Here is a 14,161-nt window from a genome sequence, read left to right on the forward strand (position 1 = left end):
GCAGAGCCTGGCTCTCAGTTTATGAATATAAAAAAAATCTGCTGGAAAGAAATTGGCAGCAAGGGCAAATGTAACTGTAAATCTAGTCTAGATCAACTAATCTGTCACAGAGAAGCCATTTTGTAAAATATCTTACAGGGTGAACACACCTGCTGCAGACAACTTTGTGTGCCCAGCAATTTCGAGGGAATTATAATATCTGAAAGTTAACTCTGGTGGTTCTTGCAGTTTTGGAAGAGTTCTGTGTGTAATCCAATCACTGTTTTGACTCAAGATAGCATAGTGGGTTAATGTGCTTACCAAATAGTACATTCTGTGACGTGCAGATCACAGATCTATGTATTATGTAGATAGGTGAGTGGGCTACTGCTTTTGACACAGAGATCATTTTACCTCTTCCACTTCATAAGTTGCAGTCCTTCTAATATAGCACAGGGATCAGTGTGCTGGGACCAAGCGGATACAAACTGTAGTTCGGCCCTTACAGCTTTTTGTTTCAATCTGGTGTAAGTTTAACATTGCAAAGAAGTGCTCCTCCATGATTTAACAAAGTATTGTTAGTATAGACAGCCCCAGTCACTGGGTTACATTTTATATCCTGACTTTGTGTTCCTTCAGATCGTTCACTCTTAACATGTCACCTCTACAACACAAAACCCTTGTCACGGTAGAATCACACACGTATGATGTATTCTGTTTGTGCGTGAAGTAAAGTGCTCTGCAACCTTCACTGGGATGAACAGCTCTATAAAAGAACTACATTAAAAATAATCATTAGGTACCATTTAAATCATTTGTTTGTGATTAGTTCATTAGTTATACACCTAGATACGTTTAGCATTCTTAAGGTGCACATCTCTTCCATGGGGGCCTGGGGATGAACAAAGACGAGCGCCTGCCTCCAAGTCATAGTTTCTATAAAGTACTTGTGAAGTGATGAACTATGTGCCTTTTTCTACTATAATATTGGCATCTCGGTGTTAGGCTCCCGATGGCTCACAGACAGGGCAATACTTGAAAAAAGCAGGGCTGGTGGCCCTTTAAATGAGGCCATTGATGCGTCCTAACTGGAAGTTAAAACAAGAAAGTCCATCGCCCCTGCGCGCTGCTACTCCGAACGCAATGCAGAAAGCTTATGGGCATTGCTGAATTGTGTCCTGGTGTCGCAAAATGGCACCAGGACAAATAGTGCATATGACTGCGAAAGAAATAGCTGCCAGAACTGGGACCCAGAGCGATCCTTCTACTTTCCACCACTGGATGTCCTTCCACCACCAACTGATGCCACGTTTATTGGGCTGTTATCTGCAATGCGCACTTTTAATGTTCTTCCATTCCTCATCAGAGTTCAGGTACAAAGGACACATTGCATCAAAAGCACATTTCATGCCTCCCACTGGCATCTGCTGATGTGATGTCCATCTGATGTGGACTGAAGAAAAGGGCGCAGGGAAGCACCAGCTCTATTAGGTTAATGAAAGGTCACAGGGACAGGCTAAAGGATTTTATCGCCCTCTCTAACTCTGATCTATGACTCGCAAGTCTTCACAAGACAAAAGCAGAAGCTAATAAACACTATAAGAATAATTAACATGAAAGAGGGTGAGAGAAAATGGTAAAGAAAAAAGAAGTATAAGGCAAATGGAATGAGAAAGTACATGAAGGAAGGAGAATAGAATGCAAATAAGTAAAAACAAGATGCAAAGGTAGAAGAGAAATAATTAAAAAATGGAAGGAAAATGAAGACAACAGGATGGTATTAAGGGGAGAAGGAAGGACAAGAGGATGATAAAAAAGAAAGGAACAGAAAAGCGTGATAGAATGAGAATAAGGAAATATGTAAAGAAGATAAAATAGGAATAAAAAGAAGAACAGACAGAAAGAATGAGACACAACATGAAAGGACACAGACAGTAAGATGGAAAAAGGAATGAAAGGAAACTGTAAAGAACAAGTATAGAAGAAAGGTGGATAGAAAGGACAGGATAAATGAAGACAAGAAGGTCAAAAGAAGATGAAAAGAAGGAAAGGATGAAAGAAAATCATAAATACTAGTAAATGCAGTTTAGACAAATGTCTTTCCTGATTCCTTTCCTGCTTTAAGATGCATAATTTTGCACCATTTCATGCAAATTTTCATCAGAGGAACAGTTCTCACTGACTTCCAAAAGAAAGGTCATGATAGCTCAACTGGCTCCATCATTTAGTGCCATACAAAGTGGGAGGTATTTTATTGTTCTGGCTACTCCATTACTTGGAGAACATGAAGCACTTAATTTGGTATTTCCTAAACGTTACTAAACTTGCACAAACATTATCAACAGGGGTTTACCCAACAGGAACTGTTACCCATCCTGATCTTCAAACCACAGTTGTGCTGTGGAGGTGCAGATTCTATTCAATCCGACTAACAGACTCACATGTCCACTGCTCAAATTAACTCACATTTCCCTATACTAATCCACCACTAATCTTTTTCGGTTCTGGAGTAGTTAGTGTGCTACTTGCCGAAAAGTGCTTTGACGCCTCGTCAGGGGTAGTAAGCTCTATATAAATACAATTGCAATTACAATACATTTCAAGGTAACTGTGTCCATGCACCAATCATGGACATATAATGCTGTGCCCTGTTATGTGTTGGAAAGGTTGGCACACCTTTCAGGATATCAAACACAAGTACATCCGTCTTCAGCAGACAAGGACGGGGGTGGCGGCTCATTGGACACGTAGTAATTGGAAGAGGCAACAAGGGCTGATTCATACGACAGATTCATCCAACTTCCCAGCATTCATCAGTGTTGCAAAACAAACAGGTAAAGACCTATAAATCTGGTCGCCTCCATCACCTGGAGTTCAGAATCATCTTTGACTGCCAAGATGAAGACAGCCGGCTGTTACCTCCTTGTCCTGGCACTTCTGCTGGGCCCTGTGTTCCAGATATGTGCAGCTGGTGAGTACAGGCTCACTCCTCAGTGTGCCTTCTCTACAATCTGCCCTTCTCTTCACACACCACAGCCCCATCGCTGCTGCCTCGTCTCCTTGTCCTCAGACTTCTGCATGCACTGTCTATCCCTCTTCACTCTCCTCTCAGCACCACCCACCAACGACCCCTTCCAGCTGAAAGCAGACTTCCTGGGCTGCCCCTTCAATCGCCCTAAAGCAGAGACACCTCTTTCTGTCTAATGTGTACTCCTCACTCAGCCTTCATGCTGGTCTTTGCCTGTCTTTTCCCCTTGCAGAGATGTAATGTCTTCACCCATTCCAAACCACTAATTGCTGTGTCTCTGTGCACTCAGTGCTCACTTGTCCTGGCACCTCTGCCCATGGAGTGGGGCTGTGTGTGTTCTGTTAGAGGGCAGCATGATGATACCATGGGTGGAGAATCTTAACTCTAAGACATAGACACATCTAGAAGCAGTGCCTAGAGGTTTGGGAGACAGTGGTGGAGTGTATCTGAAGGTGGATGGATTCAGCCTCCACTTTGCTGCACCCGACAGACGGTGATGGGTCCACGCCTTGTAAACAAAGCCTCTAGACTAGCTATCAGTCAGCAAAGAGTTCAATATAAGCAGGTGAGTGGTACAGGTTAGGGAACTAAAGAGGTGGAGACAGAGCTTCAAATATAAGGGGTCTTCGCCCCTTATAAGCTGTAGTAGAAGGAATGAACTCTAATGGCTGATGGGGGAAGAAACAATGAGCTCTGACAGTGGGAGAGAGTTTCAAAGACTGATGGAAGAAGAATCTATGAGATTTAACAGTAGGAGCTCTAATGAGTGGGGTGAGGGGTAGAAGGGACGCTGAGCTCTAACAGTGGGAGAGAGCTTTAAGGAGAGATGGAAGCAGTAACAATGAGCACTAAGATTGGGAGAGAACTGTAAAGACTGGTGTCGAAAGAGACCCTGAGGCTAAGTTATTTCTAATAAAAAATCAGAGGAATTCCTATTTCTGGGAATCCTAACTATAACTTGCTACCACTAGGCTAAATATATATATATAATATCTCAATCTATCAAAACAATGTTCTTTCAGGCTTAGAGTGATGCATGAACTCTGGGTAGTTCCCACGTTTAGGTGGAGAGCGGTTCCAGTATAAAGCACCCCACAGCACCAGCAACATTCTAGATGTGCTACGTGAACTAGGTGAAAACGACTGTTTTATCAATAGTAGAGCGTTAGTACATTAGTGAGGGAGTGCAAGCTTCCTTGGGAGGGGGCTGTGTGCGCCTTGACGCTTCCTCACGGCTAGGTGTGCACTGGGATGGTTTTGGTGAACTGGATGATGTCCAGCTCAGCACAAAGGTCTGTGCTCAAGTGTCCTCTCCATTGTAATAGGGGGTTGGATCTGAGTAATGAGGCCAGCAGGCTGACTCGTTCTTACATCTTGTTATTACAGACAAACCCGGGAGCTGTCCTTTCGCAGGAGTGTGCGATCTATTGAGCTTCGACGTGAGGTGCAATGGAGATGAAAGCTGCGGTGGTACCCAGAAATGCTGTAGGAACCTGTGCACCATTCTGTGCCTTGATGCAGGTATGACGTCAATGCACGGGTCTCCTTGGCAACGCCCATCATTTCACATGGAGGGGGGCCCCCTTCCTTCAGGCTGCTTTGGGTCTCAGAGCACCAACAACACAGGAGAGTTTCTTACAATAAGTCTGATACTGAACATACATTCACACCTGTAGGGCTGCAGGGCAAAGGTCACAGTCCATGTTGTTATCATGGTACAGCCTAACCCTCTTTGAGAATAAACTGATTCAAACTTTTACTTCTTAGGGAAAACGAATGAGCTCCTAGGAGGCTCACTCAAGTCTGATTTATAGATTTAACCCCTGGTGCTATGGTTCTGGTGAAATATCTCTATGTATATTAAACGTCTATACATGACATGCAGTAGCCATGGGTTTGGGTCCTTTTTAGTAAAAAAGGTTCCCTCAAACTTTATTGAGATGCAAAAAAAGGGAGATTGTTAGTGCATCAGCAGTGCAAGCTTCCTTTACACACAGAAACGCTCAGGCTTGGCAGCAGCAGTGCGAGCTTCCTTTACACACAGAAAAGCTCAGGCTTGGCAGCAGCAGTGCGAGCTTCCTTTACACACAAAAACGCTCAGGCTTGGCAGCAGCAGTGCGAGCTTCCTTTACACACAGAAACGCTCAGGCTTGGCAGCAGCAGTGCGAGCTTCCTTTACACACAGAAAAGGTCAGGCTTGGCAGCAGCAATGCGAGCTTCCTTTACACACAGAAAAGGTCAGGCTTGGCAGCAGCAGTGCGAGCTCCCTTTACACACAGAAAAAGTCAGGCTTGGCAGCAGCAGTGCGAGCTCCCTTTACACACAGAAAAGGTCAGGCTTGGCAGCAGCAGTGCGAGCTTCCTTTACACACAGAAAATCTCAGACGTGGCAGCAGCAGTGCGAGCTTCCTTTACACACAGAAACGCTCTGACTTGGCAGCAGCAGTGCGAGCTTCCTTTACACACAGAAACGCTCAGGCTTGGCAGCAGCAGTGCAAGCTTCTTTCACACACAGAAACGCTCTGACTTGGCAGCAGCAGTGCGAGCTCCCTTTACACACAGAAAAAGTCAGACTTGGCAGCAGTAGAGCGAGCTTCCTTCACACACAGAAAAACTCGGACTTGGCAGCAGCAGTGCGAGCTTCCTTTACACACAGAAAAGGTCAGGCTTGGCAGCAGCAGTGCGAGCTCCCTTTACACACAGAAAAGCTCGGACTTGGCAGCAGCAGTGCCAGATTCTTTCACACACAGAAAAGCTCGGACTTGGCAGCAGCAGTGCCAGCTTCTTTCACACACAGAAATGGGCCAGAGTTGGCAGCAGCAGCTCGAGCGTAATCCACACATAATGGGACAGAACAAGTAGCAACAGGGATGTTCACACACCCACAACAGGGATGCCTCTGGTAGCAGCAGAGCAAGCTTCTTCCACACACAGACCACGTGCAGCATTGCACATCCACAGACAGTGCAGCAGATAACACACAGAGACACAGCACACCCATCACACAAACCCACACACCAGATCCAGGTGTAAAACAGTGCAAATCTTCTGTTACACCTTTCTGGTGTTTTGTGGTAATCAATAATATTTAATTATGGTTCAGTCATGTTTGCCATTGATTGATTCACCTATAAATTTGTGTTACATCAACGGATCTGCACCAAATCTGCCACTCTTAGCGCAGTCAAATAAGATCCCGTCATGCAATTCCATGCAGAGGGAAAACAGTCAAAAAGGGGAAAAAAATGTATTTCCCATTTTAGCTCCTACGAGAAGTTTTGCCCGCACCTAGAGCAAAAGCCACCAAACAGATTTACACCAGTCTTAGCAGGGAGGGCGAACTTTACTCAGAAAGTGTGCTTTTGTTGATTAGATCCAAATCTGCTCAGTTCATTTGGAGCTGTTGTGTCTTAAAGAGGTGCAGAATAGGCCTGAAAGGGGTCACACTTTGTATATCTTCTTTATGTCTTGTCAGTTGAAGAATCATTTGTTGATTTGCTTTTAGCTTTGGTACCAGTTGTCATGCATGACATTTCATACACACTTAGTTTGTGGCGCTTACTCTTTGTATTTTCAACTTTGTGCAGCTCCACCGAGGTGGGATGGCAGGTAAAAAATAGGGGGGCTAACAAGTGCTGATTCTCTAGTAAACCTGGCACTGTGTGACACATCTGCACACAATCTGGCAGGTGCCTGCGGGAATGCTTTTCTACTGGTGTGTCATGTGTCACAGTGGTGGCTCCCACTTTACCGTTCCAGGGTCACACCCTCGTTGTGTTCTGGCCTGTTTGTATTACACCAGAATTGAATAATAGCATTATATTTACTCTTGGTGAAAACATTCCATCAATCAAGAGCCTGAGGCAGCCAGTGAGAGTGTGTGATGGATGCTGCAGGCACAGTCAGATACCAGCACCAGGCATCAGAGAGATAATCCAGGAGCTGGCGAAACAACCCCCCCGGCCTGCCCTCAGGGCCCTGGCACACCTCAGCGCCTAACCTCCCCATGCCCTGCTAAAAAGCCGCATCTAAAGGTAGGCATGGGTGCTGAAGCCCTGTGGTGCCCATGGCTCTATGCCAATCAGCCAGTCATCTCACCCATTCCCATTGGTTGGAAAACAGTGGAGTGAAAGTACAGAGACTGAAATCTCAGATCTGTGACTGTGCACGATCATGGTTTCAGTTTCATGCTCCTGCCCTGATAGCAGAAAGAAGCAGAAGGACTCCAAACCTACACAGGCAACAGGGAAAGTACAAAGAAAACTTTTAAAAGCCTTGTGTTTATGCGAGCGTGTGCTTCTGTGAGAGAGTGTATGTATGTGCGAACATGTCTGTGTGTCTGTGTGACTGTGTGACTGAGAGCGTGTCAGTGAAGAAGTGAGTCAGATGGCCTCATTAGGAGTTTGGAGGTCCCACCAGGGGACCAACAAGCTCGCAGGGAGGACGCCACCACCAGGGTGCCCCCGCCCTATTACGAGGTTTTTGCCAGTCTGATTGGCGGAAACCTTGAAATCGAGCATTCCTGCCGGTCAGACCAGCAGGAACAATGCTATGAGATAGCACTCGGCTCCCTTAAAGGAGCCCAGTGCTGTCTCGTAGCACAGAGGGGGCTGACCAGCACCCTCGGAATGCTCCATGTCTGCAAAGCAGACAGTGCACATTCTGACGATGCTGGGCAACGGGGCCCCTGCACTACCCATGCCATGGGCATGGGCCTCCCTGTGGCCCTCGGCCCTTGTTCTCGGCCATCCTTTTCATGGCAAAGTCCCCACCATGAAAAGGATGGCAGAGAAGAAGGTTGTAATCAGCCAGGTGGCACTGAGTTCAGCACTGCCCTGGCTGACTACAACCAAGACCGCCATCACCCCGTCGGGATCTGTGATCCTGGTGGGGATGGCGGTCTTTAGGCAGGTCTGCCCGCTTAACTTGTAATGTGGTTTTCGGACCACCACTGCAACAGTGGTCCAACCATCACCTCTAGGCTGCCGGTCCTAGGACCGCCAGCCTCGTAATGAGGCCGAGAGTGAGTGGGAATGAGAGACAGAGGAGTGAGTAAAAGTGATGATGGATGAGAGTGAGGGAGAATGACAGTGAGTGTCAAAGCGAGTGATAATGAGTGAGACTGAGAATGAGACTGAGTAAGAGTGGATGAGTCAGTGAGTGAGACTAACAAAGAGTTAGAATGAGTGACTAAGTGAGCCTGAGTGTGCCAGAGTGAGACTGAGTGAGAATGAGTGAGTCTGAGCGAGTAAGAGTGAGATTGACTGAATCACAATGTGCAAATCTGTGTCAAACTGAGTGAGACTAAGCAAGAATGAGTAACTCACAGTGAGACTGGGTTAGCCTAATTGAGTTAAAGTGGGAATCAGTGAATGAGTAAATCAGAATGAGTGACCCTGAGTAGGACTGAGTGAGATTTAATAAGTGAGAATGATTGAGACTGAGTGACAATAAATGAGACTGAGTGAGATTGAGCCAGAATGAGTCAGAATGAGTTAGACTCAGTGAGTCTGAGTGAGTTAGGGTGAGATTGAGTGAGTCATAATGAGTGAAAATGAGTTGGACTTAGTGCGACTGAGTGAGCATGAATGAATCAGAATGAGTGAAAATGAACAAGACTGAGTGAGATTAGGTGAGATAGAGTGAGACTAGGCGAGTCACTGGGACAGGCTCAGTCAGAGTAGGTAAAAGTAAGTGAAAGTGCGAATGAGAGTACGTGAATGAATGAATGAAGCTGAGGGGGAATGAGTGATAGAGTAAGACTGAATGCCACTGAGTGTGAGCAAACACCCCACACCCTCTGGGAAGCAGTCATGGTCGCTCACTAGAATCTGAACCAAGGATTACGCCCACTACTTTGAAATGTCACCTCATCAAAGGGAGGGGAAGAGTTAAATACTGTCACTAAAGTTTTGATTTGCTGTTTACTTTGGAGCTGTTTGATGAATCTGCATCAAAGGTGGCAAGCAGTCAGCGAGAAGCACCAGGACCGGTGTGTCGGGTTTTGTGCAGATCTAATGACAGTATAGTAAAAGGAAGGGAGTCAGCAATGTTTTCATTTACTAGTATCTTTGGCCCTGTCTCATGGATTGACACTAAATGTGGCAGTGACTTGGTGTGTCTAGCCTACTTCTGATTCTCTCACTTTCTTGCTGGCCCGTGATGGGAGTAAGAGGAAAGACCTTCAGCGGGGAGGGATGGCAAAATAATAATTTGCTATTACATTTGTTAGTGTTTGAAGAACCCACTCAAATTTGGTAAATGTTTAGGAGGATGAGCTTCCTGTTGGTTAATTGAAATTCTGAGCTGCTGATCTGTCTAACAGAGGCAAGGGTACGTGGGGGTGATTAAAGTTTCATTCACTAATATGAATTGGGGTACATATTGTATTGCACACCGTAACTAGCAAATGCAGGGCTCTTCCAGTTTTGTGTTCAATGAACCAGAACTGATTTCTAACTGAGTTATTTTCATGATATAAATAAACACATAAATACACTGTAGGGCAGCAGTATGAACATCTGTTGAGTACCTTCTGCAGGGTTTGTAGACCTGAAACAAGGACCTAGTACCTAATGGAAGGTCCAGCACAAGCCCATGTAGATTGCCCTGGAGTGGTAGTCCCTAGCTGTGAAGCCTGCCATGGGCTTGCAAACCATACAACTGGATTCACAAACCCCACTTAAAATGTCATAAAACAAGGCCAGTCCAGAGGTCATGCTCTGCAGCCAACCCCCATGTGCACAGCCAAAGGCTGTGTTCAGTGAGCACTGCATCCCGCAGTGGTTGGGCGTAGGTCAGTGAAACCCTCTGTGCACAAATGCAATACATAATCCACAACACGCATGCAAACCATAACTCACACACCAAATGCAATGCTTATGATCTCACAATGGGGACTATTCACAAAGGTAACTTACACGAGTATTTTACATGTGTAATGTATTCTTACCCTTTTGAGTAAATTTACTCCTTCTAGTTATTCAGAAAATTCAAATATAAATACTACTTTAAGTTATTCAGAAAGCCAAATATATATGATTCAAAAGTGTAGTCTCACACTTCTTCCGTCTTGGAAACAATGAGGGAAGTGAAGTGTACACGTGTGAGTTCCTACTGCCAAAAAGACCTGGTAGTAAGTCCAGAACCACACATGCCCAACCACTGGTATTGCAGCATCCTCCCATAGAAAGCAATAGAGGTTGGGTACTAAAATAACATCCAATAGGAAATAATTTAAATTAAAATAAATAATTTAAAACAGTTCAAAATATGAATAGAGATATTTTAGTGTTAAACAACCTAAAAATAAAACAGTAATTATTTAATCATAAAATATTTTAACAACCTTTTTTACATTTATAAATTAATGTAACATTTCTTTTACTAAAAGATAAATGACAGAAATAATTCTATACATCACTTTTATTAAATTTTGTTTTCTAAGAAATTATATTTTTTTAGCTTAATTGAGATAGTTTTAAAGTAAACTTGAGGAAAATATTTGTATTTAATTATATATTTAAATACTTAATTTAAGACCTTATAAAAAATTGATAGTGTGGTGCCTTTTTCTGCTCTATATTAAAAAAATTATATATACTTCACATTATAATTGAACATAAACATATTTTTACTAATTTAATATAAAGGTCAATAAACAATTTCACTTTTTCCTATCCACGTTAACTGAGGATTCTCCTTATGGCAAAGTATAAGAAAAGGAAGTACATTTGATTTAAATAACTGCCACCCACGTTTTTGGTGCAGCTCCAGTTTTCTGCTTCTCTTTCAAGACTTCTGAGGTCTCTGAAGTTTTCAAAATCCATCAACAACTAAACACCTACCTGTTCAAACTCTATCTTGCCCTACAATCCAAGATCACTTGACTCTTTCCTTTTCTCCTTTCTTTGCCCTCCAGTTGATTTTGCGCCCATTTCCGCCCCTCCAGCGTAACACCCATTCATCCTGGGTGTTTCTGCTCTTCTCTTGATGCTGAATTCAAAATAAGTCCTAACATATTTCCCTCCCACATTATTGTAAAGAGATCCTTTTTCCACTACAACAGAGATCCAGATGCGTACAGTGGCAGAATGGGGGTGGCAAGGCGGGGGGGTGAAAAGAAAGAACACTTACCTGTGTACGGTTGCCGTCTCTCCTCCATCCTCTTCTCTTCCTGACTCCCGGCAGCACAGACGCGCAGAGACTCCCAGACTCACCTAAGCCAATCACAACGCTGCTGTCACCAGCACGACAGCAGCATCGTGATCGGTCTGAGCGGCCTGGTTTGGCGCTCAGACAGGGAGTGGGAGCCTGTGCACATTCTCAGGCAAATCGTCATGCGCGCTTATGGTGCACATACAACTCCTTCCTGTGACACAGCCCAGCCCTGTCCCGCCCTAACCTGACTTTGCACTGAAAAATAAAATAATACCATTGTGTTATTATAATGGTATTTTTGCTCAGAGCAGTGGGGCGACGCTGCTCTGCCTTAGAGGAGCCTCAGCTGGATTCATAGTCTCTGCTCCTTGTGTAAAGCGCACTGACACCGATTTTAATTAGAGCGGTCTACATAAAAAGCTGTAGTTCATAAATAAATAGCAGTAATCTCCATCACACAAGTCCTACCTACTCTTTCTCATCGTGGTTCTTGTGAGTGAGGGTGATGAGTGAGAGGGGTGGTAATGTACATCTCTGCTGTGGTTTTTACCAAGAATAAGTGCATTTCAAGAGAGTGCAGAGTGTGTAAACATATTTCCAGTAGGTGGTGACTGAAAGAATGTCAGTAGGTTTGGTCTCCCTGATCCTTCCCTCTCCAGGGACTCCTCATATTTTTCTTGGGCTCAAAAGGATGCACAGGTGGGCACTGTGGTCCAGTGAACACTCTTCTTTACTGAAGACCAACACTGACTTGGATCTGGGACATACTTTTGAGACAGCTTTGTGCCTTCTAGAGGCATCTCACTTGTTTCTCTACATGCGAATGATTGACACCAAGGTTGCATTCAGTGTATAATGTTGCTTGATTCAGTGTATAATATTGCTTGATCCATCCTGCTCTACAGTTTTCTCGGTGTAGCAATGTGTTTTTTAGAACCTCCAGTACATATATATATTGTAAGAGTGAAAAGTGCTTAATTGTTACAATGGAGGATTGTTAGCTTGATTGTCTATATCTTTACAGTTCTCTAACTCTCCACCTCCCACGGACGAGGTCTGTCGAGGCCTAATGCCTGCTCAGCCGCTTACGCTTGGACGCACCAGACAGACCTGGTTCTTCTCTGACCAGCATCACGAAACCTTTCCAGAGACCACTGAAAGAAGAACCCTTCGGATGAGGGAAGGATGTGCTTCGCTTACACCCCTGCATCTTGCTGATAATACCCCCTTTACTCATATTAGACAGCCTTGAGAGCACAAAGCATTCAGTAACTCCTTGTACATTGCAGAATACTTGTGACAGGATAAGATCTATCCCTGGTCTTCTGAAGACATCTTTACACGGCCCATATCTGACAATGACTTCTAGCTCGCGAGGCAGTGGGGACATCTGCTCGTCATCAGGGCTGTTAGGAGAGTCTGCAGAGCCACACAAAGTCACAAGCAGCTAGATTTAAAAACAGCTGTTGGTGTTGCCCTCCCTTCTGGCTCCCTTCTCTGTATAATCTCGCCTTGTACACTAAGTTACTGTTTCAGAGGAAGGGGAGAATGCCATGCTTGTTGTTCTGTAATTGATTAAACATATGATTGAACTTCAAATAAGCAATAAAATCTGAATGCATGAACTTAGTAGGGTGTTGTTCCTATTTGCACTGCACAGAGTTTGTATTATTGTCCATCACAACCCCTGTGGGAGCCGACAGCCTTTCCTTTATTTTTTGCTCGGGCTCATTGAACCATCAACGTAAGTAAATACAACATATATGCATTAATTTAAAAGTATAAAATCTAGATAACATTCTTCAGCTAAACACATTCTTTTGCTTCATAAATGCTAAAAATACAATACAATCACCAAAGTCATCGTGTTCACAACATAAAAAGTCTACAGCCTTTGGGTTCCATCTAACATCAGAGCTTGATTAATTTCAGACTTGTACACTATGCCTTCTATGAAAACTTGGATACAGTAAACCCTATGCAAGTACGAGCATCTGGTTTGCAAATCATTCTCATTAGCTTTATTTTGGTGAGTTCACACCATAAACATGAATATACAAAATTTAAAAATATCTCGATAAATATTCAATACCATACAAAATGTTGTAAAAGAATTATTTTTAAATGTGATTAACAGAAATGACAAAAGTATGGGTGGGAAAAAATAAAAAAGAATCTAGGCATTCAAGCAAATGAAACAAATCGACTGCAAAACATGGTGAAATAAATCATAAACAATTTGCAAAGCAATGGGTATGGCATATGTGAGAGTTAGAGATATTGGCATTGTAAATGACAATGACTTTTACCTATATGTTTTGGTTTGGAGTGGAGTGGGTGTGTGTGAGGAGCCACAGCAACCTTCCCAGGCCTGTCGCTGCAGGAAAGAGGACACAACAAGGCTGCCATCTTGGGAGTGTTCTTGCCTCATTCCCACAGACTGGCTCTGATACCCTAGCGATGCAACCCTTTCTAATGTGTTTACCTAAACTTTTATAGCACCAAACAAGCCACAGCACAATGTGGCATTTTTGTTGCATTTAACTCGGAGAATGAGGGGTAAAAAGAGTTAGGAGCAAAGAAAAGGGGGCAGCCATATATTTCTGTGTGTAAAACTTTTAAAGGAATAAATCCTCTACTTTGGCAATACCAGTCTAACTTTTAAAAACATTGACTAGATACAAAGACAATAACAGAAGAGGCAGCTTAACTGCAAATGAATTATAGCGATTTTGTTAAAAATGGCACCCGCTTTGCAGCTCTATGAAAGGGCAGAACCTGTATTACCAAGCGCTATACTAAAAAAAGAGTTATTTCCAGACTGTCCCAACATGCACCGGACAAAGAAATCTAGGGGAGAGGATGTGGGTTATGGGTCAGAGCTGCCGGGAACATGGTTTGAGTCTTGTGACCAGTTCAACATCCTGTGATTCTGGGCAAGTCACTTAGGGGGTCATTTTGAGTTTGGCAGGCGGAAAGGCCCTCCTGCCAAACT

General features: G+C 43.9%; 1 long non-coding RNA gene across 1 annotated transcript; it reads left to right on the forward strand.

The window, feature by feature from the left end:
* Positions 1-2,822: 2,822 nt before the first annotated feature.
* On the forward strand, positions 2,823-12,795 carry LOC138295213 (uncharacterized). Its single transcript, XR_011203539.1, has 3 exons — positions 2,823-2,950; positions 4,394-4,528; positions 12,191-12,795. It is a non-coding gene; the product is annotated as an uncharacterized lncRNA (long non-coding RNA).
* The last annotated feature ends 1,366 nt before the right edge of the window (positions 12,796-14,161 follow it).

This window comes from Pleurodeles waltl, chromosome 5 (assembly GCF_031143425.1).
Source record: "Pleurodeles waltl isolate 20211129_DDA chromosome 5, aPleWal1.hap1.20221129, whole genome shotgun sequence".
In the NCBI taxonomy this organism is placed as follows: domain Eukaryota; kingdom Metazoa; phylum Chordata; class Amphibia; order Caudata; family Salamandridae; genus Pleurodeles; species Pleurodeles waltl.